We start from the raw sequence: 24113 nt of genomic DNA on the forward strand, positions 1-24113 counted from the left end.
ATCTTATTAATTCTCAGGCCTTAGCTCCCAGACCCAAATTTAAATGTCACTGGAATGTCTCAAATCTCAACACACACACAAAATGTAGTGCAACAGGGACCTATCCTGAACCAAAATCTAGTGTTGGCTAACCAGTCATCTAAGAAGCTGAGAGGAAAAAATTGCAGTCCCTCTTTCTAAGGTGATAAACATCCTCCTGGCAAATTGGAGGAAATTCACAAATGCTGTCTATGTTCCAGTTGAAGTTTCAATGTTGCTGTTACAAGGGACACACATCAAGGCAAAGTCAGTTGCAGCTAAAGACATTCTAGTGTTTTTACAAGATGGCCTAACCATGGATCCAAAGGCCAACACTTCTTGGAAAGACAAGTCAACAGCTACAGGCATATTGCACTATAAGGAAGCCATGAGGTCTCTCTCATCGCTATCACATAACAGATTTCTGAGGAATATCACTCTTATCATAATAATAATTAATGGTACAGTCACTCTTTACAGAGCATGGTGTATACGCCGATGAGTTCTTTGATGGCTGCTGAGTCCAATGAGCGAATGACAGTCCCATCCACAGGTAGGGCACAACCACGCACTAGCAATGCTCTGAATCCAAGCAGCAGATTCTTTCCTTCTCTGACATTGGTCATCACAAAGCTCAATCCTGTCCGGCTCACAATGCGTCATTCTATCTACAAGCTAACTCTGCCAACTAGAACGGCATTTTGCAGTCCTTTCTCAGTCATCCACAGAGATTCTAAAGGATATTAAGTCATCATTGCAAGCATCCCGAAATCTGTGCAGTAGTCTATCTCTCTTTCTAGATCCTTCACGAGCTTCAGAGTACAGCACACTCTTTGGGATCCTGTAATCCAGCATTCACTTGACATGTCCAAGCCACCTGAGTATTTTCTTACTAACCAACATTCCCATGAATGACAAACCAGCACGGTTTAACACTTCCACATTTGTCACCCTGTCTTGCTATCTTATTCAAAGAATTTTACACAAGCATCTGATATGAAAGCTGTTTAATCTTTTGGTATGTTTGACGTAAGTCGTCCATGTTTCTGAGCCAAATAGAAGAGTGGATAAAACACATGTCTCATAAATATGGATTTTCACTTTAATTAACAATTTGTTGTTATTCATGGCTCTGTCTTGCAAAAAAAACAAAGTTCCTGGCTGCTTTGCCAATTCTACTAGTGAGTTCAGCAACAAGATTTACATTCCTGGTAACAGTAGAGCCAAGGTAGCCAAATTGGTCAACAACATCCAGATGAATGCCATCTAAGTTGGATCTGGTTCTGAAGAGCCTTGCTGCATGATAACAGTCTTCTTCAAGCTTATTGCTAGCCCAAAGATTTTGCACAAATCAAAGTACTTGCTAATAAGATGTTGTAGAGCATCAACACTGTGAGCCACAAGGGCTGCATCATCTGCAAACAACAGGTCCCTTATGATGATGATCTTCACTTTCATCTTAGCTCTTAACTTTTATCAGTCTTCTGGCAATATGCAGATTCCTGTCATGATCTTGATCTGTCAGCTACAAATCCTAATAAAACCACCTTTCAGCTTCACACTTGGTAGATCTCTTCCTCTTTTTACTGAAAGTATTTTGCCTACTTGCCACCTCTCTGTCCAAGGGAATTTCAGAGCTTAGCATGCTCTCAGTGACATCTCAATTACATGTATTTCACAAATGATAGTTCTGTGAACTAACCAGCCTTCATTCCTAAAGTCACTGCAATCTTCCTCAGATAATAGGAAGTAGAACTATTCTCCTTCTGGATGAATCCAAACATCTTAAGGAAGTAAAATGTATGAGTTAGATTTGGACAGAGTCTTCAGGGGCATAAAGGTATACAGCAGAGCCATCATAGCTTCAGGTACAACTCTTCTCATTTACTATGCACTCTGTGAAAAGAGGAGCGATTTTTGTGGACAGACAGATCACACACCGCTTATGAGGAGATCTGTAGACTACTTACAGGGCCTTCCATCCACATTTTCTCAAGCACTATAGAGTCAACATCCTAACCCCTGCTGATGCAGCATTTGGTTAGAAGAGTGTTGTGGAACGGGGTGTCCCAGTAACCCGTTAGTTCCTTTTCAATTCTGCCTGGGCAAGGAGAATCATCCCAACCTCTCTAGGGATGATGTACTGCTTTCTACATCCCACTGAGAAGAGCGTCTGACATGGAGGGGCCTGAGAAAGGGAAAATTCTGCTGAGACTAATCACTCATTCACTTGATAACCCCTTCTAAGTATTCTGTGAGTGTAGTTCTCAGTATTTTTATGACTCACTGCTCAGTGGGGTCCTTTGAAGGGAGAGCAGTGCAGCTTGTGATTGGATAGGCCAGGGATTACAGGCAGCTGAGTCAGAGGGGCTCAGTCACACATTCCAGTTGTGTGTTGGGTGCAGGCTTTAAAAAGCACACAGGCTGCTGGTGGCTGTTTAGACACTTGGCTGCTGAGGCAAAAGCAGCTGGGAAATTAAGGGAGTTAGCCAGCCAAGGGAGGTAGGGTTGTATGTTGTTTTTTGTTTCCTTTACTTGCAAGTACTGTACAAGGAAGAACCCATCATGGAAGGAAAACAGCATGTCTCCACCACCAATGCTAGTTATTCCTGCACCTATCGTGTCCTCCACCAGACAGGCATACTGACTCTGGAAGTTTCCACCCTGCGCTGGTCTTGACTTGCTGAAAATGTGGCTTGCATATCCCCCACCAAAGCCAGCCAGGAGAATCACCAGGTGTGAGAAGTGTCTGTTGGTGGAGTCCCTCAGGAAGCAGGTAAGAGAGCTGCAGGAGGAGGTGGCTTGTCTGCATAGCATCTGGGAGCACAAGGACTGCATCAACAGGATGCACATGGAGACATCTGGGATGGAGCATGCTAGTCAACTACAGATTACTGCAGCAGCACCAGAGGAGGAAGGAGAACTGGCTGATCTGCAAGAAGGAAATTGGCTGCTGGCCATGTTGGGCAGTAGACAGCGCTCCACCCTCCACCCAAGTCTCTTGTCCATCAGGGTGAAGAACTGGTATGTTATATTGGCAACTGGAGGTGAGGAGCAGACCCCAATGGCTGAGGGGAAGGAGCTATTTGCTTCCAAGGCTGGGAGGCTCACAGCCACTGCAGGAGGAGGTGTAGAGTGCTGGGGATTGGGGATTGTCTTCTGAGGGGAATAGAGGCATCCATCTGCCAATCTAATATAATGTCCCAAGAGGGGTACTGCCTACCTGGAGCCCACCTCAGACACTACAGAAAGGCTGCTGAGGCTCATCCATGCCTCTGGTCACTACCCTGTACTGCTCATCCACATGGGCACTAATGATACTGCGAAGTCTGACACTGATCAGATCAGCAGTGACTATGGGGCTCTGGGAGCTAGCGTGAAGGGGTCAGGAGTAGGAGGGTGAACCAGAACACAACCTGCAGTTGAGGGTAAGGGCCCAAGCAGGGACATGCACATCCTGGAGATGAATGCATGGCTGTGCAGATGGGGTCAATGGGAGGGCTTTGGCTTCCTAAATTATTAGATGCAGTTTTGGGAAGACGGTCTGCTGGGAAAAGATGGATTCCATCTGACCAAGAAGGGGAAGAGCAGCTTCGTGCACCGACTCTCCACCTAATGAGAATGGCTTTCAACTAGGTTCAAATGGGGCAGGTGACAAAAGTCCACAGCTAAGTATGAAAAAGGCAACCTTAACAGAAGGTTAGATGTTGGAGGGCACATGGAAAATTACAGTAGGGTCATAGGAGCAACAAAAGGGAAATCAGCGGGGGAATATGCTAAACATCTTAGATGTCTATACTCAAATACAAGGAATATGGGGAATAAACAGGAAGAACTAGATGTATTCATACATAAGCTAAATTATTACTTAAGTGGCATCACAGAGACTTGGTGGGATAAGTCTCCTGATTCAAAGGAAAGATAGGAAGAACAACAAGAGGCCAATATGGCTCCATCAGGAGCCCTTTATTAATGACCTAAAAATCAAAAAGAAATCCTACAAAAAGTGGAAACATGGATGAATTACTAAAGACGAGTACAAAAGAATAACACAAGCATGTAGGAAAAACTCAGAAAGGCTAAGGCACAGAATGAGTTACACCTAGCAAGGGACATAAAAGGCAATAAGAAGAGGTTCTTTAAATACATTAGGAGCATCAGAAAGATGAAGGAAAATGTTGGTCCTCTATGGGCAAGGAGAGCTAATAACTGATGACATCAAAAAAGCTGAGGTGTTAATAACTATTTTGCTTTGGTTATCAAAAAAGAGGTTAATGGTGACCAGATAGTCAACACAATTAATATGAAAAATAAGGAGGAAGGAATGCAGGCCAAAATAGGCACAGAACAGGTTAAAGAATATTTAGATAAGGTAGATGTATTCAAGTCAGCAGGACTGTGAAATTCATTCTAGGTTACTTAAAGAACTAGCTGAAGCGATCTCATAACTGTTAGCAATTATCTTTGAGAACCCTAGAGGACAGGTGAGGTCCCAGAGGACTGCAGAAGGACAAACATAGTACCTAGCTTTAAAAAAGGGAACAAAGAGGATCCACGGAATTATAGACCAATTAGCCTAACTTTAATACCTAGAAAGATATTGGAACAAATTATTAAACAATCAGTTTGCAAGCACCCAGAGGATAATAGGGTTATACGGTCTCCCACAATATTCTTGCCACAAAGTTAAAGAAGTATGGGCTGGATGAATGGACTAGAAGGTGGACAGAAAGCTGGCTAGATCGTCGGGCTCAACGGGTAGTGATCAATGGCTCTATGTCTAGCTGGCAGCCGGTATCAAGCGGAGTTCCCCAAGGGTCAGTCCTGGGGCCGGTTTTGTTCAATATTTTTATTAATGATCTGGAGGATGGCATGGATAGCACCCTCACCAACTTTGCAGATGACACTAAACTGGGAGGAGTGGTAGATACGCTGGAGGGTAGGGATAGGATACAAAGGGACCTAGACAAATTAGAAGATTGAAAGAAATCCAAAAGAAATCTGATGAGGTTCAATAAGGACAAGTGCTGAGTCCTGCACTTAGGACAGAAGAATCCCATGCACTGCTACAGACTACGGACTGAGTGGCTAGGCGGCAGTTCTGCAGAAAAGGACCTAGGGGTTACAGTGGACAAGAAGCTGGATATGAGTCAACAGTGTGCCCTTGTTGCCAAGAAGGCATTTTGGGCTGTATAAGTAGGAACATTGCCAGCAGATTGAGGGACGTGATCATTCCCCTCTATTCGGCATTGGTGAGGCCTCATCTGGAGTACTGTGTCCAGTTTTGGGCCCCACACTACAAGAAGGATGTGGAAAAATTGGAAAGAGTCCAGCGGAGGGCAACAAAAATAAGGGGGCTGGTGCACATGACTTATGAGGAAAGGCTGAGGGAACTGGGATTATTTAGTCTGCAGAAGAGAAGAATGAGGGGTGATTTGATAGCTTCTTTCAACTACTTAAAAGGGGGTTCCAAAGAGGATGGATCTAGACTGTTCTCAGTGGTAGCAGATGACAGAACAAGGAGTAATAGTCTCAAGGTGCAGTGGGGGAGGTTTAGATTGGATATTAGGAAAAACTTTCACTAGGAGGGTGGTGAAGCACTGGAATGGGTTACCTAGGGAGGTGGTGGAATCTTCTTCCTTAGAAGTTATTAAGGTCAGGCTTGACAAAGCCCTGACTGGGATGTTTCAGTTGGGGATTGGTCCCGCTTTGAGCAGGGGGTTGGACTAGATGGCCTCCTGAGGTCCCTTCCAACCCTGATAATCTATGATTCTATGATAAGCAATAGCCAGCATGGATTTGTCAATAACAAAACAGGCCAAACCAACCTAATTTCCTTCTTTAAAAAGGTTACTGACCTAGTGGATGGGGAGAAGAAGTAGATACATCTCTTGATTTTAGTAAGGTTTTTGATACAGTTCCACATGGCATTCTCATAAGCAAACTAAGGATCAGTGCTTTAGGTGAAATTACTATAAGGTGGGTACACAACTGGGTGAAAGACCATACTCAAAGATTAATTATCACTTATTCACTATCATACTGGGAACATGTATCTAGTACAGTCCCTCAGGGGTCAATCCTAGGTCTCGTACTATTCAACATTTTCATTAATGACTTGGATAATAGAGTGGAAAGTATACTTATAAAATTTGGAGATGACACCAAGCTTGTAGGTGTTGCAAGCACTTTGGAGGATAGGATTAGAATTCAAAACAACCATGGCAAATTGGGGAATTAGTCAGAATTCAACAAGTTGAATGCAATAGAAACAAGTACAAAGTACTTCACAAATGTACAACTACAAAATGGGGAAATAACTGGCTAGGTGGTAGTACTGCTTAAAAAGATCTGGGGGTTAAGTGGATCACAAATTGAATATGAGGCAACAATGTGATGCAGTTGCAAAAAAGGCAAATATAATTAATGGGTGTAATAACAGCAGCGTTGTATGTAAGACACGGGAGGTCATTGACTCTACTTGGCACTGATGAGGATTCAGCTGGAGTCCTGGGTCCACTTTGGAAAAGATGTGGACAAACGGGAGAGAGGCCAGAGGACAGCAACAAAATGATAAAAGGTTTAGAAAACCTGACCTATGAGGAAAGATTAAAAACCTGGGCATGTTCAGTCTTGAGAAAACAAGACTGAGTAGAGACCTGATGACAGTCTTCAAATATGTTTAGGGCTGTTCTAAAGAAGATTGTGACCAATTATTCTCCATGTCCACTGAAGGTAGGACAAGTAATGGGCTTAATATGCAACAAGGAAGATTTAGGTTAGATATTAGGAAAAACTTTCTAACTATAAGGCTCTGGAATAGGCTTACAAGGGAGGTTGTGGAATGTCCAGCACTGTAGGTTTTTAAGAATAAGTTGGATAAACATCTGTTAGGAATGGTCTAGGTTTACTTGATTCTGCCACAGTACAGGGGGCTGTACATGATAACTTCTCGTGGTCCCTTACAGCCCTAAATTTCTATGATTCTATGTTCCTCTTGGTGCCCAAACCACAGATAATGAGTGTTACAGCCTCAGTAATGACAGGTTTCAGAGTAGCAGCCGTGTTAGTCTGTATTCGCAAAAAGAAAAGGAGTACTTGTGGCACCTTAGAGACTCACAAATTTATTTGAGCATAAGCTTTCGTGAGCTACAGCTCACTGTAATGGAGCTAGGCTTTGTAGCTCAAGCTGTAGAGATTCATGCTTTGAGCTCTGTCGGGCTGCACCCCTGTTCAATGTCTGGCATGCCAGCCATGATGGTGGCCATCACACTTTGATAAAAAGAAAAGGAGTACTTGTGGCACCTTAGAGACTAACAAATTTATTTGAGCATAAGCTTTCGTCAGCTACAGCTCAGCATCCAATGAAGTGAGCTGTTGCTCACCAAAGCTTATACTCAAATAAATTTGTTATTCTCTAAGGTGCCACAAGTACTCCTTTTCTTTTGCAGATACAGACTAACACAGCTGCTACTCTGAAACTTTGATAAAAGTTGTACCAAAGTCACAGTCACGGACATGGACGCTGGGAGAACCAAAATTCCTAAAGCAACTGCTTTCTGAAAGCAAACATGGCCAAGTGTCAGGGGGGTGAGCCGAGTTTCCTCAGCTAAGCCTGGGGCTAGCCAGTTCAGCTTTCAAGCAGGTTAATGAGCCCAGCTGGGCTGCAGCAAAATTGTCTGATTGGCCACCCCAGCCAATTGGCTGAAAGGAGCCAACAGGTCTACATTTAAGTTCAGCCACAGCAGAACTGTGTTGTTGATGGCTCAGTGCTTCCATCCTCAGCTGTAATCACTCCTGTTTCAGCCTTGCTCCAGTCTGCTGCAGTCCCCAACCCTGCTCCCTTGCCTGGCTTCTGACTCCAGTACTGAGCGTTGGCTCCAGTTGTTAGCTTCTGACACTAGCTCTGACCCCAGGCTCCAGTTATTGACTCCTGGCTCTGGAATGACTAATTCTGCAAAGAATTGTGCGCACAGTAGAGCAGGATCTGGAAGACCAGTCAGGCTTTATATCTAATAGGAGCACTTGTGACCAAGTTCTTGCTCTTACTAATTATATAGAAAATGGTTTCCAACAGATGGAGGAGACAGTAGGATATAATACTGTCTGGCACACTGGCCTGCTGGTTAAGATGTCAAAGATGTTACCTTGATGGGTTGTTATGGCTACAGAAATGATGCTTTGAAACAGACAGTTTCAAGCAATGCTAGACAAATAAACTGTGCACATGGAAGATCCAGAAGAATGGACTCCCTCAGGGATGTATTCCTCCTCCAACTTTTTTCAACATATTTATGAATAACTTGCCTCCATCAATTTCAAGGCCATTTAAGTATGCAATTGACATTTGCCTAGCTTCAAGAGACAGAGACTTCAGAAAGATTGAGGACAACAGGAACCAAGACATGACAGCCATTAGTGGCTATTGTACAAAATGGAGACTTAACCCCCGGGGGGTCAAAGACAATGTTGTCATGGAAAATCTCAGCCATGCCACTGCTTCATAATAGCTCAACATCTTCTTAAATGGGGAACAACTGGCACATGACCTAAAGCCCGTATATCTAGGACGGGGTGGGCAAACTTTTTGGCCCAAGGGCCACATCTGGGTGTGGAAATTGCATGCAGGGCCCTGAATGTAGGGCTGGGGCAGGGGGCTGGGGTGCGGGAGGGTGTGCGAGGGAGTGTGATGTGCAGGAAGGGGTTCAGGGCAAGGGGTTGGGTGCAGGAGAGGGTGTGGAGTGTGGCAGGGGGCTCAGGGAAGGGGGTTGAGGTTCAGGAGGGGTACGGGGTGCAGCAGGGGGTTGGGGTAAAGGAAGGGTGTGGGGTGTGGCAGGGGGTTGGGGTGCAAGAGGGGTTCAGGGTGCGGGCTCTGGCCTGGCACTGCTTACCTTGAGCGGCTCCAGGGTGGCAGCAGAACGCAGTGGGGCTAAGGCAGCGTCTCTGGCCCCGCATCACTCCCAGAAGCGGCTGGCACCACATCCCTGCGGCCCCTGGGAAGGATGGGGGGCAGAGGGCTCCGTAAGCTACCCTCGCCTGCAGATACCTCTCCTGAAGCTCCCATTGGCCCCGGTTCCCTGTTCCCAGCCAATGGGACCTGCGGGAGGCGGTACCTGCAGGCGAGGGCAGTGCGCGGAGCCCTCTGCCCACCCCCTTCCCCGAGGGGCCACAGGGACATAGTGCCAGCCACTTCTGGGAGCAACGCAGGGCCAGGGCAGGCAGGGAGCCTGGCTTAGCCCCACGGCACCATGGAGTGGCAATCCCATGGGCCAGATCCAAAGCCCTGACAGGACGGATCCAGCCTGTGGGCCATAGTTTGCCCACCCCTGATCTAAGAGTAACTCTAGCTCACACCCTTACGTACAAGGATCATCTCACCAAAACAGCTCAGAAGAATAAGAGCAGTAATGGCCTCTTAAATTGCTTGTGGGCTCAACGTAGAGAGTTAATGTGCAAACATTGCACAGCTCAGCACTAGCTCTCTGTTACTCAGTTGGAGAATACTGTGTTCCTGCGTGATTCAATTCTACCCACACAAACCTACTTTATGTATGACTGAAACAAATGATGAAAATAATAACAGTGTCAATGAACACTGTGTGGCTATCAGTTCTCTCAAATATCCCAGCTCCTAACACTTTGAGTCAGGTTGCAGCAGAGAATCTCCTGGACAAAATCCAGGTGATGTCACAACTGCCACTTTTCAAAGCTATACAGGAGGGGCCTTGCCGCCGACTCATCAGCAGAAAATCAACCTGGACTATGTTACCAATGAGCTCCACAGCAGATGCTGTGTTGTGGCAAGCAAAATGGGACAGAGCTGCTCCCTCTGTAAGAAACACCTTCCTCATCACTCAGTCTGATGGGAGACTGCCTGGCTTCGAGCTGCCATGCTATCTCCGGTGCAAATGCAGCTATTCCAGATGAGGGGTGTGGGAAATGACCACACCTGGGGACTCAGAAACAACCCTCTTTATTGAAGATGCTGCACACTACTGGATGGCTGCTCATCTCATGCTGCTGTAACAGGAGGGCTTTGCAGACTCCACACAGTAGTCCCCAAGATTGAGGAATTGGTAAAATGTGGGATGCCTCCCTAAGCCCTTTTTGACACTTCTGACATTTTGAACTTATTCTGTCTTTATTGTACCATTTGTGCACCCACTAATAATAGTGTCTTGTGAAATGAAACTTCTGCTGTACATCCAAATCTTGTGTCAAACACACTTGACTAACTGTGGGTGGTAAGAGTCACTGTGCTCATTGGTCTCCTGCCTTTTTTATAGGTGTAATAATCTTCTAACATGGCATTTGTAAAGAATAGTTTGTCTGTAGTAACAATAGTTGTAGCCATAATCAAATGTGACTATTGTGTTGATCACAATAAAAAAGTTGTACTTGTGGAACCTTAGAGACTAACAAATTTATTAGAGCATAAGCTTTCGTGAGCTACAGCTCACTTCATCGGATGCAGTAGCTCACGAAAGCTTATGCTCTAATAAATTTGTTAGTCTCTAAGGTGCCACAAGTACTGCTTTTCTTTTTGCGAATACAGACTAACACGGCTGCTACTCTGAAATAAAAAAGTTGTCCGTGATAAGTCCTAGATACATCGCCACAGGATCTTTGTATTCTGCTGCCTGTGTGATTTGGATGTGGTTATAAAAGTTTGCCAAGTCCTCGATTGGTCCTAGATGCAGACAGCTGAACCCTGCTGCTGTAAGAGAGAAGGCTCTGAAGTCACCCTTTGCTATTAGTATTTATCGAGTGCTGTCCGAGTACCAGGTGAGAGACAAACTCAACAGAGCTGGCCGCTTCCTCAGATCCCTCACAGCTTAATGGTTTGGTGCACAGGTGTTTCTGACATGTACAACAAACGTCTCTGGCTGGAGTATGTTGGAAGATAGAATCTTACCAGAGAGGGAGACAATAAAGAGACCAAGGACAGAGCCTGGAGGACCCAGAGGAAAAGCCACCAAAAGGGGAAATGCTGGAAGAGAAATCAGAGTCAGAGGAGACCCAAACACAAACCAGAACCATGAAAGTCCCACCAGGGAGAGATTGACTATGTCAAAGGCAGTGGAAATAAGAAGGAAAAGGAGAAGAGGGCCTCAGCCTTGGCCGGCAGTAATCCTGATTGCTAATAATAATTAAAATAAATACTTTGTTAGCTCTTGTACAGCATTTCTCATCCCTGGATCTCAAAGCGCTTTACAAGGAGGATGAGAATCATGGTATCTTAGTATCAGGGGGTAGCCATGTTAATCTGTATCCACAGAAACAATAAGGAGTCTGGTGGCACCTTAAAGACTAACAGATTTATTTGAGCATAAGCTTTCATGGGTAAAAACCTCAATTCTTCAGATGCATGGAGTGAAAGTTACAGATGAGCCAACCACTCCCAGTCCCTATTCAAGCCCAAATTAATGGTGTTAAATTTGCAAATGAATTTTAGTTCTGCTGTTTCTCTTTGAAGTCTGTTTCTGAAGATTTTTTGTTCAAGTATTTGGCTCATTACAGAAGCAGCTTTGCCTCTCCTGGAATTGACACCTCCTCATCTATTGTTGGGAGTGGACTACATCCACCCTGATCGAATTGGCCCTGTCAACACTGGTTCTCCACTTGTGAGGTAACTCCCCTCTTTTCATGTGTTTGTACATTTATGCCTGCATCTGTAACTTTCACTCCATGCATCTGAAGAGGTGAGGTTTTTACCCATGAAAGCTTATGCTCAAATAAATCTGTTAGTCTTTAAGGTGCCACCAGACTCCTTGATGATCTTTTAGGGTAAGTCTACACTATGAAATTAGGTGGATTTTATAGAAATCAATGTTTAGAAAGCAATTTTATATAGTCGATTGTGTATGTCCACACTAAGCGCATTAAGTCGGTGGAGTGTGTCCTCAATATCATGGCTAGCATCGACTCACAGAGCAGTGCACTGGGGGTAGCTATCCCATAGTCTCCGCAGTCTCCACTGCCCATTGGAATTCTGGGTTAAGCTCCCAATGCCTAATGGGGCAAAAACATCGTTGCAGGTGATTTTGGGTACATGTCGTCAGTCGCCCCTCCCTCCGTGAAAGCAACGGCAGACAATCAGTCTCCCCTCCCACCCTCCCTCCCTGCCTCCATGAAAGCAATGGCAGCCAATCGTTTAGTGCCTTTTTCCTGGGTTACCCATGCAGATGCCATAGCATGGCAAGCATGGAGCCCGCTCAGCTCACTGCTGCTATTATGAGCATTGTAAACACCTCAAGCATTATCCTGCAGTATGTGCAGAACCTGGCTAGCAGCCACCAGCACAAGGACGATTGTGAGGAGGACATGGACACAGACATTCCTGACACATGGATACAGACGTTCTGTTGCTTGGGCCATCCTCTGGAGTGGAGTGGCTGGATGCCTGGAGCCTCCCCCCACATTCTTGGTTACTCATCGCTGACTGCTCATAAACTGTTTTACAAAAAGATCTGGGTGGAACAGAAGTCAGATTCTCTGATAAACCAGTAGCTGTTAATGCTGTAATTCCAGTGCCTTTATTCAACTGTTTTTTATACTTGTTTAAGATTTTAAAGTGCTCTTCCTGATCCCTTTAACTCACGAATTGTACTACTGAAGTTTTTCAAGTAATATACAGATCATTCTGATTGTAATAGTCACAAAGTGCAAACTGTCCAAAATAACTCCCAGGTGATTCATTAAGAACTGATCCTGCATATATGCGGTGTCTTATACAAAGATTGAACTCCCTCAGAGTTCATGTATGCTTCAATATGCGGTTACTCATTAGAATATTTAAGAGGAGACTTTCAGACGCAAGGGGCAGCTAAATACCCAGCTCCATGTGAAGTCAGTGGTAGTTGAGCACCAACTCCCATCTGTGCTTTTGAAAATCTTCCCCATGTCTTATGAAGCTTTCAAAGAAGGAAAGGTTTCAGTGTAGCAGCTGTGTTAGTCTGTATTCGCAAAAAGAAAAGGAGTACTTGTGGCACCTTAGAGACTAACAAATTTATTAGAGCATAAGCTTTCATGAGCTACAGCTCACTTCATAGCTGTAGCTCACGAAAGCTTATGTTCTAATAAATTTGTTAGTCTCTAAGGTGCCACAAGTACTCCTTTTCTTTTTAAAGAAGGAAAGCTTTCCAATGCTATAATTGGTAAAAGTGGAGGAGCTTGGTTTGTCAGACTGATCAGCAAAGCCAACGCTGACAAGCTACATGAAAAGGCAGCAAAACACCAGTCCTCTGGACTGCATCAACATGCAGAAAGCCTTATAAGCCCACTTTCAAAGCCAATTTTAGAAGTACTTAATGAAGCTAGTAAGAATGCTGGAGACACAACACAGTTCATGTGAACAAACATGGCTGTGGCATCATACTTTCTATTTAAGCAAGAGATACCACACACTACAAACTACAATGTTAAGTGCATTGTCACTTGTTCATCCTGAAGTTGAACACTGGTTCCAAACAAGACCAGCAAATGCTCACTATCTTTCTGCAAGAAACTCAACTGACTGGCTAGAAGCATGTGATGCAACAGTGAAAGACTCAACAGTTGAAAAAGTGAAGAATTCTTGCACCATATTCAAAAAATTTGCATACATGGCTGATGAATGCACCTATGCAAATGGGCATCAAGTATTAAGTCATTGTGTACATTATCTTGATATCAGTGGTAGGCCAGTAGCTGCATTTCTAGATGTTCAAGTTATAGAAGACACATCGGCTGCATCTGTGACAACCCACATCTTAGAAGAGTCAAATGCTTGTCAATTGGATCCCAAACAGATGGCTGCTTGTGTATTTGATGGAGCTGCAAACTTCTCTGGAAGACATGGTGGAGTACAAGCTTTGCTTAGAGAAAAGTGTAACCCCAATCTCTCCTATACACACTGCAGAGGCCATCTACTCCAACTAGCACTAGTACGAGCTGCAGAATCTTCAAAAGACATTTAAAAAGCTATAAATTTTATGTCTTCATTATATTATTTTTTCAGCAAGAGTCCAAAAAGAGTGAATATCTTGGAAAATATAGAAGATACACTGGTCTGAAGTTCATATTAGTCCACCCTGGGAAAACCCTCTGGCTTTCTTGGCTGTTGTCTTAAAATTGTGATCCTTGGCTGTTGTCTTTAAATTACTCCAGCCATTATTACTGGCTTTGGAAAGTATCTACCAGGATAGGATGGATCTAAGTAGTGAGGCTGGTGGATTACTTTTGCTACTACATTCAGAGAAGACTATTGCCATTCTCTCTCTCTCATAAGTCTACTGTTGAAACCACTTGGATCATTAAACAATGCCATCCAGGCATCTGCTACAACAGTACAGTAACTCTCACTTAAAGTAGTCACAGTTGTTGTTTCATTGTTACATTTGATCAATTAGAGAACATGCTCGTTTAAAGTTGCGCAATGCTCCCTTATAATGTTGTTTGGCAGCTGCCTGCTTTGTCTACTGCTTGCAGGAAGAACAGCCTGTTGCAGCTAGCTGGTGGGGGCTTGGATCCAGGGTGGACCAGCAGCCCCCTATCAGCTCCCCACTCCCCTAAATTCCCTGTGCAGCAGCTGCCCAGCAGGCTATCAATTGCTGGTAGTTCAGCTGTCCCTCCCCCCAGTTGCCATGTGCTGCTCCTGCCCTCTGCCTTGGAGCTGCTCCTGGGAACCTCCTGCTTGCTGTGTATGGGAGGGGAGAAGAGGTGGGCTAATGTCAGGGTGTCCCCCTCCCCCCTACTCCTGCCCCCCTTACTCCTTCTCCATATAGAGCAGGGTGGGGACAGGACAGGGTTCAGGACAGAGAGAGCTTGCTAGCCACAGCTGCTGTCTCAACTTTCTGATCTTTTTAAAGGCAATGTACTTAGAATGGTGTCAGCATACTTAGAGGGGCAATACGCATCTCTCTCTCTCCCACACACAGGGTGTGTGTCTCTGTCTCTGTCTGCCATGCTGTCTCCCCTCCCTCCATTTGTGCTGCCTTGTCGAGTGTGAGCTACATTAACAACAATGTGTTAACCCTTGCGGGCTCAGCCGAGTGCCAGTTCATCATTTAGCAGTAAGGTATTCCCTGGGAAATATCCCACCCTCTTCCACCCTCTAATTTCACCATCTCAACCAAGCTCCACAATCATCATTGCTCTGTACAGTATTAAATTCTTTGTTTAAAACTTATACTATGTATAATATAATTTTTTGTCTGGTGAAAAAAAATTTCCTTGGAACCTAGCCCCCCCCCCCTTTACATTAATTCTTATGGGGAAATTGGATTTGCTTTACATCATTTCGCTTAAAGTCGCATTTTTCAGGAACATAACTACAATATTAAGTGAGGAGTTACTGTAGTAAATCTTTGTCCAGCAATAGAAGCTAAATTTGGATCAATCAGAAAGCTATCCATTGAAAAAGTACTGGAAGAAGCAAAGACTTCAGTCCAGAAATTGACTAATGAAGGCATTTATATTGAATATTTAAGTGAAGAAGACAAGAAGTGTTTGTTAAGACAACTGAAAAAGTACACAGACTTGATTCTTAAAAATCTACAACAGCGACTTATAGATTCTACTCAACCTCTATGTAGCTTTTACAGATGCCTGTCCTATAAAACACCGACAGTTGAGTGGACTGAGGCACTACCAGCAATGGGGTGCCATGTCACCAGGACAGAATAGAGAATTTGAACACAGAGTGTAATATCATACGACGAATGAATGAAGATTTGACTTCAACTTCTTTTTTATCATCACTAGTGGCTTGACTCTAAAATTAAGAAAATTAGTTAGGGAAGTGGATTGGACTGAAGAACTTATGGATCTAAAGGTAGAGGAGGCCTGGGATTACTTTAAATCAAAACTGCAGAAGCTATCGGAAGTCTGTATCCCAAGAAAGGGGAAAAAATTCATAGGAAGGAGTTGTAGACCAAGCTGGATGAGCAAGCATCTTAGAGAGGTGATTAAGAAGAAGCAGAAAGCATACAGGGAGTGGAAGATGGGAGGGATCAGCAAGGAAAGCTACCTAATTGAGGTCAGAACATGTAGGGATAAAGTGAGACAGGCTAAAAGTCGAGTAGAATTGGACCTTGCAAAGGGAATTAAAACCAATAGTAAAAGGTTCTATAGCCATATAAATAAGAAGAAAACTAAGAAGGAAGAAGTAGGGCCGCTTAACACTGAGGATGGAGTGGAAGTTAAAGATAATCTAGGCATGGCCCAATATCTAAACAAATACTTTGCCTCAGTCTTTAATAAGGCTAAAGAGGATCTTGGGGATAATGGTAGCATGACAAATGGAAAGGAGGATATAGAGGTAGATATTACCATATCGGAGGTAGAAGCAAAACTGAAACAGCTTAATGGGACTAAATCGGGGGGCCCAGATAATCTTCATCCAAGAATATTAAAGGAATTGGCACCTGAAATTGCAAGCCCATTAGCAAGAATTTTTAATGAATCTGTAAACTCAGGAATAGTACCAAATGATTGGAGAATTGCTAATATAGTTCCTATTTTTAAGAAAGGGAAAAAAAGGGATCCGGGTAACTACAGGCCAGTTAGTTTGACATCTGTAGTATGCAAGGTCCTGGAAAAAATTTTGAAGGAGAAATTAGTTAAGGACATTGAAGTCAATGGTAAATGGGACAAAATACAACATGGTTTTACAAAAGGTAGATCGTGCCAAACCAACCTAATCTCCTTTTTTGAAAAGGTAACAGATCTTTTAGATAAAGGAAATGCAGTGGATCTAATTTACCTAGATTTCAGTAAGGCATTTGATATCGTGCCACATGGGGAATTATTAGTTAAATTGTAGAAGATGGGGATCAATATGAACATCAAAAGGTGGATAAGGAATTGGTTAAAGGGGAGACTGCAACGGGTCCTACTGAAAGGCGAACTGTCAGGTTGGAGGGAGGTTACCAGTGGAGTTCCTCAGGGATCGGTTTTGGGACCAATCTTATTTAATCTTTTTATTACTGACCTTGGCACAAAAAGTGGGAGTGTGCTAATAAAGTTTGCAGATGATACAAAGCTGGGAGGTATTGCCAATTCGGAGAAGGATCGGGATATTATACAGAAGAATCTGGATGACCTTGTAAACTGGAGTAATAGTAATAGGATGAAATTTAATAGTGAGAAGTGTAAGGTTATGCATTTAGGGATTAATAACAAGAATTTTAGTTATAAGTTGGGGACGCATCAATTAGAAGTAATGGAAGAGGAGAAGGACCTTGGAGTATTGGTTGATCATAGGATGACTATGAGCTGCCAATGTGATATGGCTGTGAAAAAAGCTAATGCGGTTTTGGGATGCATCAGGAGAGGCATTTCCAGTAGGGATAAGGAGGTTTTAGTACCGTTATACAAGACACTGGTGAGACCTCACCTAGAATACTGTGTGCAGTTCTGGTCTCCCATGTTTAAAAAGGATGAATTCAAACTGGAGCAGGTACAGAGAAGGGCTACTAGGATGATCCGAGGAATGGAAAACTTGTCTTATGAAAGGAGACTTAAGGAGCTTGGCTTGTTTAGCCTAACTAAAAGAAGGTTGAGGGGAGATATGATTGCTCTCTATAAATATATCAGAGGAATAAATACAGGAGAGGGAGAGGAATTATTTCAGCTCAGCACCAATGTGGACACAAGAACAAATGGGTATAAACTGGCCACCAGGAAGTTTAGACTTGAAATCAGACGAAGGTTTTTAACCATCAGAGGAGTGAAGTTTTGGAATAACCTTCCAAGGGAAGCAGTGGGGGCAAAAGATCTATCTGGTTTTAAGATTCTACTTGATAAGTTTATGGAGGAGATGGTATGATGGGATAATGGGATTCTGGTAAGTAATTGATCTTTAAATATTCAGGGTAAATAGGCCAAATCCCCTGAGATGGGATATTAGATGGATGGGATCTGAGTTACTATAGAAAATTCTTTTCTGGGTATCTGGCTGGTGAATCTTGCCCATATGCTCAGGGTTTAGCTGATTGCCATATTTGGGGTCGGGAAGGAATTTTCCTCCAGGGCAGATTGGAGAGGCCCTGGAGGTTTTTCGCCTTCCTCTGTAGCATGGGGCATGGTTGACTTGAGAGAGGCTTCTCTGCTCCTTGAAGTCTTTGAACCATGATTTAAGGACTTCAATAGCTCAGACATGGGTGAGGTTTTTCATAAGAGTGGGTGGGTGAGATTCTGTGGCCTGCGCTGTGCAGGAGGTCGGACTAGATGATCAGAATGGTCCCTTCTGACCTTAGTATCTATGAATCTATGACTCAATCTTTGTACTATGTTTCCTGGGATGAAAGAAGTAGGAATTCATCTCTTGCTACTCCCAGTCACAACAGCTACAGTTGGGCATTCTTTTTCATCATTGAATAAAGTATTGTGTTCTGAAAGAAGTTGTCTTCTGCCTGATCATGTGAATGAACTAATGAGATTATCAACTGAAGGAATGGAAGTACTGGACACACGAGAAGCCACCAAAGATGAATGCATTGCATTCAAGAAATTCGTTAACAGAGTTGTGCAAAATTATAACAAGAAACCAAGAAGGATGTAGACGTAGTGCTTCAGAGAAGGCTGAGTAGACAATTTTAATTTGTGTGATGATTTTAAAACGTTAGTTAAATCTAATAAAATGGTCATGAAGCATTTTTCAGTTTTTACTATGGTGCCATACAGCCCCCCTTCACCCTCACAGTCTCACCCCTCATAGGCCCTTACACACACACCCCTGTAAATTCGAACACCCCCCCTAATTTCAATTCCTGGGGAAACCACTGCATTGGAGCACTCTGGGATAGCTCCCAGAGGCCAATACCATTGAATTGTGTCTGCACTACCCCAAGTTCAACCCAGCAAGGTCGATTTTAGCGCTGCTTTCCTCGCCAGGGAGGAGTACGGCAGTCAATTTTAAGAGCCCTTTAGGTCAATGGAACAGGGTTGGTTGTGTAGATGCATTGCTTATAAATTGACCTAACGCGGCTAAATTTGACCTAACCTTGTAGCGTAGACCAGAGTCCTGTCGAGAAACAGTCATAGCAAGACACTACTTCCAATAGACATTCATCCCAGCACCAGCACCATAATTTGAGGTTCTAGAGAAGGTATAACAAACTCTCTGCCCCACAGAGAAAATAAAATCAGAAGTAAATTTGCTGTCCTAGTCCAGTTACCTGCCCCATGCATAGCTACTGTATTAATGTAGACAAAAGAGCTCTTCCACATAAAGGATTTGTGAGGAGCAACAGCATCTAGACTCTTTACTACTCATTCCTGTAGGGGTCACCAAAGCAGCGTCATAATCTCAGGCAGGCTGCCTACAATGCCAAGAGAAGCCAGGCAGCCATAGCAGGAGTCAGGTGTCATGCTTAGGAAAATTTTGATCCAGAGCTGTCTCTACCAGGGACATATGACCTCCAGGCTGTTGAGCAGTTAGTCCCTGTCCCCCTGCCCAAGGGTGCAGATACTGATGGGGCACCATGTCCTGTGTAGAGCTGGTCAGGAAATTTTCAACTATACATTTTTTCATCTGAAAATGCAGGTTTGTTGAAACTGGAAAGTTCGTGGGAAAGGGTTGGTGTTGGTGATTTTTTTTTCTACTCAACATTTTTTTGAGAAAGTTTAGAAATTGTTGTAATGTTTTCTTCTGGCACTTTCTAAATGAAAAATTCTGGGTCTCTGGTTCAAATCAACTATTGGTTTAGAAATTTAAGTGAATTATAATTTAAAAAAATAAGTAAAATAAATAAAAAATGGTTGAAATGAAAACAAAACATTTAGATTGACCCAAACAAAAATTATTTTGGATTTTGTTTCTGAAAATTTTCTAGACTTTGACTTTTTGTCCCATTTTGGGATAGGAAAATCAATTGCCACCCAGCTCCAGTTCTGGAAGCCAGCAGAGAAGCTGGAGTCACTTCTGGGGACATGCCAATTGCTCCCTCTAGTTTTAACACACACAGAGGAGACCCCCTCTTCCTATACATGCACTGGTGTGTCCCTTTCTTGCTCCTCCCATATTCAGACCTCCTCAACCAAACTTTTGTCCCAAGGATTTTCCAGGTGAACCTTAAAAAAGAAGGTTTCAGAGTAGCAGCCGTGTTAGTCTGTATTCGCAAAAAGAAAAGGAGTACTTGTGGCACCTTAGAGACTAACAAATTCATTTGAGCATAAGCTTTCGTGAGCTACAGCTCACTTCAGAGCCAGAGCCAGAATAGTACCCAGAAGTCACCTACTACAGGACAGGCCCAACAAAGAAAATATCAGAACGCCACTAGCCATCACCTTCAGCCCCCAACTAAAACCTCTCCAACGCATCATCAAGGATCTACAACCTATCCTGAAGGACGACCCATCACTCTCACAGATCTTGGGAGACAGGCCAGTCCTTGCTTACAGACAGCCCCCCAATCTGAAGCAAATACTCACCAGCAACCACACACCACACAACAGAACCACTAACCCAGGAACCTATCCTTGCAACAAAGCCCGTTGCCAGCTCTGTCCACATATCTATTCAGGGGACACCATCATAGGGCCTAATCACATCAGCCACACTATCAGAGGCCCGTTCACCTGCGCATCTACCAATGTGATATATGCCATCATGTGCCAGCAATGCCCCTCTGCCATGTACATTGGCCAAACTGGACAGTCTCTACGTAAAAGAATGAATCAGACCTCAAGAACAAATCAGACCTCAAGAATTATAACATTCAAAAACCAGTTGGAGAACACTTCAATCTCTGGTCACTCGATTACAGACCTAAGAGTTGCTATCTGTCAACAAAAAAGCTTCAAAAACAGATTCCAACGAGAGACTGCTGAATTGGAATTAATTTGCAAACTGGATACAATTAATTTAGGCTTGAATAGAGACTGGGAATGGATGAGTCATTACACAAAGTAAAACTATTTCCCCATGTTATTTTTCACCCCCCACCCCCACTGTTCCTCAGATATTCTTGTTAACTGCTGGAAATAGCCTACCTTGCTTGTCACCATGAAAGGTTTTCCTCCTTCCCCCCCCCCCCCCCGCTGCTGGTGATGGCTTATCTTAAGTGATCACTCTCCTTACAGTGTGTATGATAAACCCATTGTTTCATGTTCTCTGTGTGTGTATATAAATCTCCCCTCTGTTTTTTCCACCAAATGCATCCGATGAAGTGAGCAGTAGCTCACGAAAGCTTATTCTCTAATAAGTTTGTTAGTCTCTAAGGTGCCACAAGTACTCCTTTTCTTTTTTTAAAAAAAGAAGAGTTCAGCTCAAGCCCAAATTTTCCTAACTACAGCATAGCTCAGCAGTGACTGCCCTAGCAAGCAATGACTCCAGCGCTTAATTACATGGACGGAACGAACCAGAGACCAAAGTCTCATCTTCGGTCTAGCCTGCAGGGTTGGTACCTGCAAGTTACAGAACAAGAACAAAGAAAACCAAAATAGAACTTCTCAAAAACCAAATAGGAGGAAAGGCTCAAACCAGTATCAAAGGTTGTCCATGCAAACATTTATCGGATGACCTCAAGCAATAAACCAACCCCAAGATCAGCCTAAGGATGAAACCTGACTTCAAGGTGAGGGGCTAAAATCTATGATTTGCAGCCCATTGTGATTCTAGGGGTGGGTGCGGATGGCACTGTTTACTCAAGAGCCTCATCTACACTACAGCACAACAACGTAGAGCAGTGCAAGTTGCAGTGGTCCACAGTATCCATGCTAGCCATCCTGTGCCCTACTGGCCCATTCCCACTGCTTGCAATTGTTGCCTAGCCTGTGTAGTATTGCACTTCTTCCCACTTTACCTGGTACGGCTCCCTGGAGCTTCCCCACAGCAGATACATAATGTCAGTAGTACAGAATGTAAAGCTGCCATTGCACTGTTTATGTTCGTGGCTGATTCCATTGCCTGCTCCAGGTGCTTGTGAGATATGGGATGTAGTGTGGAGGTTACCCCGCTCCTGGGATAAAAGGAGTAAGAGCTGCTGAGGGAGGCTGGCTAGGTAGCTGGTCACAGGTGTGGCCAGCTCAATCAGGGCACAGCTGGCCCTGATAAGAGGGCTGTGAGTAAGGAGCTGTGACAGTCTCATTCCAGATCTTGAGTGAGAAGGACCTAGCTGCCTGGGAGAGACAGGGTACCTTTGACAGAGCAGTGCTAGGGAAGGGGCAGGCTGAGCTGGGGAGCTCAGGCCTGGCTACCTCCCAGGCTGAGGCCTGGCAGGAAGGCCTAAGGAGGTACCGGGGCTGCAGGGAGACAGCTGGGGGCTAGAAAGGCAGCAGGTCCAACCCTCCTGCCAATGATGAGTGGCCATTACAGACTGCAGTTTGCCCCAGAGAAAGGGGGCTAGATGACAACTGGTAGTAGCCACTGAGGCAAGGCGGGCATAGGGGGAGGGGGTTCCCCTGGGAGGGGAGACCCAGAGTGTGGAGCAGCACTCCAAGGTAAGGGGCACTGGGTCTGGGAGGGACACGGGGCCAGAGGTAGGGGAAATGAGGAAGCAGGTACAGGTAGGGAGAAATCAGCCAGCAGGAGGTGCTCTGAGGCTGGAAAGAGCTAATTTCTGGATGACCAGCAGGAGGTGTCATGCCGGTGAGTCGGCAGTCTGTCACACGTGGTGGAGAATGCAGGCAAGTACGGTCCACCCCTGATACAAGGGAAACTTTGCAGACTGGGAAAGTTGTGCCACTATTGAGGGATGATGGATCCCGAATACACAGAGATGTTCTTCGTGGAAGGTGCTTATGCCATCCTTGCTTGGGACCTGGTGGAAGGGGGCAGATGACCCACAAGGGAGACAGGAGTCCCTGCTGCAAGGGATCCAGGAAACCCAAGAGAGACTATGGGAGGTGCAGTGGGCCCTCCAAGAGCAGGTGGGGCAGCTGGCAAGGGAGCAGCAGGCCCTGGTACAACTCCTGAGAAGGGAGCTCAAGAAGAGCTGCCAAGAGCATGATGAAAAGCTGAGCACCAGGGCCAGGAGGCCCGGAGCGGAGTGCAGGGCTTGTTATGCCTGTGGGAGGTGGGGACGCTTGAGATGGGACTGTCCCTACTGGGTTGGGGGCAAGGAGTGTCACCCAGAACGGAGGAAGGGACAAGACCCTGGGAAGGGCCGTTGGGTGAAGAAACCCAAGAGGGGATGGACATGTTGGGCCTGTGGGCAGCAAGGGCACCTATGGAGGGATTGCCCAGACCCAGGGAGCACAGACCAGGGCAGACAAGGGAGAGCTTGGCCCTGGAAGGAGTGGGAAAGGCCCAAGGTTGGGAGGAGGCAAGGAGCTTGCTTCTTGTGCCAGGAGAGGGGCCATATTAGGAGACACTGGCCCCTCAAGGGAAGAGAGAGCCTTTGACCCTCCGGGGTCCTTAGGTGGCAGGGTCAACACTGCAGTAGACCTGCCAGGAAGCCATGCTCAATGGAAGGTATCCAACAGTGGTACTGGGACAGTGGGGGCCCAGCAGAAAGTGGGAACCCAGACTGTCAGGGAGCAGGCTACAACAGGAACCCAGACCCTGAAGTTAGAGGGTCTGGGGGACATTAGCCTATGTATGTGACTGATGGCCCCAGAACAGGCCCACTGGATGGTGGAGGTGGAGCTCAAAAAGCCCACAAGGAGAAGGAGGACCTGGCCCTAAAGTTTAAAGAAAGTGAGGAGAAGTGAGAGCGACTGGCAGGACACCTCTGAGTCATGCAGGCTAGGAGACCCTCTACCCCAGGAGGTGGGATTTTGAGGTGCTGGAGGGTAGCGGGCCAGTTACCTCGCTCCTGGGATAAAAGGAATGAGAGCAGCTGACGGAGGCTGACTAGGTAGCTGGCCACAGCTGGCCCTGATAAGAGGACTGTGAATAAGGAGCCGTGAGAGTCTCACTCCAGCCCTGGAGTCACTGCCAACTGGACTTTTAATGGTCAACACCACAGCCCTGGAGTGAGAAGGACCTAGCTGCCTGTAGAGAGAAGAGCCTGAGACAGAGAGGTGCTGGGCAGGGTCAGGGGAGCATGCGGAGCTCCAGCCTGGCTGGCTCCCAGACTGTGGCCTTGAAACAGGGGCCAACTAGGTGCTGGGACTATGGGGAAGTGGCCCAGGGAAATCAGGTAGTGGCGGAGAGGCAGTGAGCAGCT

This window comes from Dermochelys coriacea, chromosome 9, assembly GCF_009764565.3.
Source record: "Dermochelys coriacea isolate rDerCor1 chromosome 9, rDerCor1.pri.v4, whole genome shotgun sequence".
NCBI classification, from domain to species: domain Eukaryota; kingdom Metazoa; phylum Chordata; order Testudines; family Dermochelyidae; genus Dermochelys; species Dermochelys coriacea.